This window comes from Grammomys surdaster, unplaced genomic scaffold (assembly GCF_004785775.1).
Source record: "Grammomys surdaster isolate TR1022 unplaced genomic scaffold, NIH_TR_1.0 123578, whole genome shotgun sequence".
Lineage (NCBI taxonomy): Eukaryota > Metazoa > Chordata > Mammalia > Rodentia > Muridae > Grammomys > Grammomys surdaster.
The window spans coordinates 109,875-115,138 of record NW_021618787.1 but is presented as its reverse complement, the minus strand read 5'-3'; the positions used below and the strand labels follow the sequence as shown (position 1 = coordinate 115,138).

Genomic DNA, 5,264 nt, shown 5'->3' with positions numbered 1-5,264 from the left:
AATAGCATCTGCCATCTGTTGCTCTCTGACATGACTATCTCAACACTGGTCTGCCTTAAATTTTGACAGCTGGTGTTCAACCTAAGCTTACTCTCATAACATTGCAGTATTATGACATTTTGGAAGGGTACTACTTCTGGTTATACTGTTTTAATGGTCAAGCCAATATCTTCTATATAAAATCATATCATCCTTGCTTCATTTTTCCTAGAGCCTAGAGTGGTTGATATGTCAGTAAGCCTCACATATATTTCTACTTGAGTTTGGGCTTTTAATCTCCTGAAAGTCTATTGTCTTCAAGTGAAGGATGGGAACACCTGACTTCTGCAGCAGATTGATAAATTCCACTATGTCTTGGGAAGATGAGTTTGAAATAACCTTTAGTGTAAACTATTTTACTAAGTGACCCCTACATATGCATTATAATCAGTAGACAAATGCTGTTAGGATTAATGGTGGAATGATAAAATAATTTAAATGAAAAGAAAATGAGAATGATCATTAGGGCCAAATTGCCCTGTGGTTTCTTCTTAACATCTTTTTGGTTAAAACAAGTTTGTAGGGCAGAAGAGATGTCTCAGTGGGTAAGAACATTTACTGTGAAAGCAAAGAGATCTGAGTTCAAATCTTGAGGAGCACATGAAAAAAAGCCAGGAATGGTTGTTTATGTCTATAACAACAGCATTGAGAGGTAGAGACAGGCAGATCCCAGGTACTGTCTACTCAGCAACCAGAAATGGTGAACTTCAAGTTTAGTGAGAGAACCTGTCTCAAAAATTAATGTAGGGAGTAATAAAGAAAGACCTCTTTATGCACTGCTGATTTCTCCTCTGGCCTCCACATGGATATGCACAGATGCATGCATCAGAGAGAGAGAGAGAGAGAGAGAGAGAGAGAGAGAGAGAGAGAGAGGGAGAGGAGGGAGAGGCAGACAGAGAGACACAGGGAGACTTTAAGAAACAACAACCAACCTATTAATATGTCATGAAAGTCTCACCCTGGGTGACTTCCTACATTGCCCCTGGCTATAACATTTCAGAGTGATATGAGGTGAGATAGAATGAGCCACACAATTTCACTCTTCTCCAGAAAAACTGTTGGAATGTAGACACTTGCTACATTAGCATAGGATGGCAAATACCATGGCTGACTGCGAGGTTCCTATTGCTTGTGATTCTCATGGATAACTCCTCATATTTTATTAACCTATCATAGGTTCACTGGTGATAAAAAGTAAAAAGAGGAAGAAAGAGAACATGCTGGGGCATCACGCTGAGTTTTTAAAGCAGCCATTTAAACTGAAAGAAGTCAAAGGAATGCACACACATTCTCATACACCTATACACATATAGACACACTCTTATACATACACTTGGACAAAAACACATTCTCACAAATAGATATACTTGTGCACACACACAGATACACATATCCCAAAACATACAAACATACACACAGACATAGATACATACATACACAAAAGTACACATGTATGCATATGTACATACAAACACATATACATGCACAGAAGCATACATACATACACACACATATACAAAGAAATGCTCACATACAAATACATAAGACACACATATATTCTAACGAACACACACAAATAAACAGATATGCACAAAAACACACTCACAAAATATACATGAATACAAGTATATACACATACATATGTACACATAAACACATATATACACATAAAGACACATATATATTTTATAAATGTATGATCACATGTATAAATTTATGTGTGCATGTGTATGAATACTTATGTATTTTCATATGCCTATATTTATATGTATTTACATGAGTACGTGTGTGCATATATGTGTGTATTTATTTGGGTGTCATGTCAATTTCATATATATATATATATTTGGGTGTGTATTTATGTTACATGTGTATAATATGTGTTCATCATTATGTATATTTACATGTGTATGTATATGTGTGTGTGCATACATGTGTATATTTATGCACATGACTACATGTGTATATCCATGTGTGTGTGCATGAATACTTACACATAGATATCCACACATTCAGAGAAAGACATATATATTCACACATATACACTAACCTACACATGCACACACACACATACACATCTACACATATATTTAGGCACAAACATATACACACTCACATGCACACCATACACATACACAAACACACACATGCATACACATGAACACAGACACATAATCAAAAGTACACACACATCAACTCACATATATATGCACTCGAACATATCTATATACATTAACATGTACACAAACACACACATACATACATACATACATACATACATAATATGAACACCTCAAAACACATGTATGAGCACATACACACAAACACATATGCATACACAAACACATACAAACATGTACACATACATATTCACAGAAAAACATACACACATGAAAATATACATGTATACACATATACACTTGCACACATATAATCACATACAAACATGCATATGCACACATATGCATGTATACACAATGATACACACACATATGTGCACACACACAATCACATACATAAAAAGAGTCACAAACATACATACATGCACATACATATACATACATGCATATATAAGCAGACACAGAGATACACTGACCACAAATACACACACACACACACACAAATTACAAATTTATAGGTGGGAACTTAGAAGTGATGAGAAGATGGGAGAGGATGCGTTTCAGCATAGCAAGCTCTGGTCTCCATGAATGGGGTTCCATTGAGTTGCCAGCCAAGGACTTCTGGCAGAAACTAAGGTGAGACACATGGAAGGGTTGAACCAGTCAGTTCAGTTGGCTGAACCACAGGTTAGGAGGGGCTTCTGTCTGTCTCTGTCTTGTTCTCCAGTAGAGTTCCCAGGCATGGTAAGGAATAACAGTATACCAGGAAAAGAGCTCCCTTCTGGAATCCCGGCCTTTAGAAGAGTCATGATGGAGCTGTTGCTTCAAGATTCCTGCTCTATCTGACCAACTTCTGTCTCCAGTGCTCTGCATACAGATATAAGAACAAAATGCTATAACATATACAAATTACCTGGAAGACAGGGTGAACATAAATATTGTAAGAGCCAAGCATACAACAAAAGCTAATGTTCTTTCTGTGTCAGCTCCAGACACTCAGCTAGTTAGATAAGACACCTATCAAGATAATTGAGTAAATTTTATTTTTGGACCTCATTAAAATAAAAGTTCCTTTCTATCTTAAAAAATTGAACTTGCAGAAGATGATCCATCAAAATTGCAATTAAATAGCAGTCGTCTAAATAATTCAACAGTAGGGTATCTATGTATAGCAACTACTAGACAGTGTCTCTATTTTAAAGACTGGTGGGTACAAGCTATGCAAATGCCTTTGCAGAGATTATTGTATTAGCATAAATAGTCTGAAATTTAAATAACTTAAGCTATGCAGACACTGTGAGTCATAGTATTTTCATTTTCCTTCTACTGTTGAGTTCTATGACAGCTCCTTTTCCGGAATCCAGGAACAATGAGGCCTTTGAAGAACCCTAGAGATTTGAAAATACCTTTCACAGAGCCTTTGTTGTTGCTTCAAATGCTTGGAACCACATGGAACACAAGCACTCTTTCGTGGATACACCCCTCTGCCCTCAAGTGTCTAATGAGCTGAAGGCATCTTTTCCTGTTCTGCATCATCCATAAAATTGCAGCTTTGTCAGACTGGCTGATGACTGTTCTTCTTACCTGTAATTCTAGGCAAGAAGTCTTTCTTCTTAACTGACTGACAATTTATAATCAGGATTTCTGAGTGCAAAGTTTTCTGATGGGGACTATGATCAGGACAGAGGTCAGAATGGAAAGCAAATGCAATTCTCTGAGACTTCTGAGCAGCTGACAGACTGGGAATTTCTCCTTCTGACGTTGTGTTACTGCTTTTTCTATTTATTTTTAGTGATAATGTGGCCTATATCAGAAGAAGCATGCAAGGCATCAAAGACACCTAGCCTCTGCCTTTCCTGCCCTTTTCCCCCTTCCTTTGTGCCTTTCCCACAAAAACTTGAATTCCCTAATACTTCTCTTTGTTTGACATAAATTAAATTTCCTTCTAGAGATTCCGTGTTCTCATGAAACAATTGCTGCCTTTCTGCACTACAAAAAGGAAGTACAATGCATAGAAAAAGATGGCAGTTTTATGCTGTATCAAGCATTTCATAACATAACTTTAACAAATACACTGAGCAAATGAGGACCCAACAACTCTTTGCAAGCTTCCGTAGAGCTGCAAAAGCTGCTTGACGATCCTTTGGTCCTGCATTGCTGGCCCATTCCTTATTTTGCTCTTTTTAATCTAGCAGCTCTTCGAGGTCTTCCTGCTTTCTAAATTATTCTGTGAGCTGTCTCTTCTAATATTTGTGAGATGCAATGACATATGTGTTAGTTTGTGAGGGTTGGCTCAACAAATAGCACAGATTAGAAGGCTTAAACTACAGAAATTTAAGTTTTACAGTAATAAGAGCTGTCGTGCTTGGTCAAGTCTCTGGCAGATGTGGTCTTTTCTGAGGGCTCCTCTGCTACAAATGGATGCTTTCTTTTTGTTTGTTTGTTTGTTTGTTTTTTCAGGTTTATTGAAAATATGGCATAACAGATTAAACAGCTCCACGTGGTGTTTTGAAATTCGTTCCAACTGTAGGCTGAGTGACCTGAAGGTTAGAGAGACTGCCAAAGTCCAGAAGCTTCAGCATTTCCTTGGTGTCAGGATCTACCTCAATGATCTCCTGGTCTAGGGCTGAGACCTCAGGAACATAATTATCTCTCCTCTCTCTCTCTTCTTCTTCCTGCAACTTGATAGAGATACCTCTCACAGGACCTCTCTGAATCTGCTTCATCAGATGCGTGACATAGCCAGCTATCTTGTTCCGAAGTTTCTTGCTGGGGATAATGGCAATCTCTTCGCACACGCGCTTGTTGGTGTGGCAGTCATTTCCCAGGCGCGTGTAGTACTTCTCGATGATGACCCTGGCCGCCTTCTTCACAGTCTTGGTGTGAACGCGGCTCATATTGGCGGGTCTTGGTAAAAGAGCGGATGCTTTCTTTATGCCTCTTTGTATGATATTAACTGCAAAGTCTCTCTAAGTCCCAACCTCCTTTATCTCTCTAAGACTTTTTATTGAGTCTCCTCCCTCTCCCTCTCCCTCTCCCTCTCCCTCTCCCTCTCCCTCTCCCTCTCCCTCTCCCTCTCCCTCTCCCTCTCCCTTTCCCACTCCC

The 5,264-nt window shown here is 38.5% G+C and overlaps 1 pseudogene; it reads right to left on the bottom strand.

Moving 5' to 3' along the window:
• Positions 1–4,645: 4,645 nt before the first annotated feature.
• Positions 4,646–5,056, bottom strand: LOC114636341 (annotated as a pseudogene).
• Between the last annotated feature and the right edge of the window lie 208 nt (positions 5,057–5,264).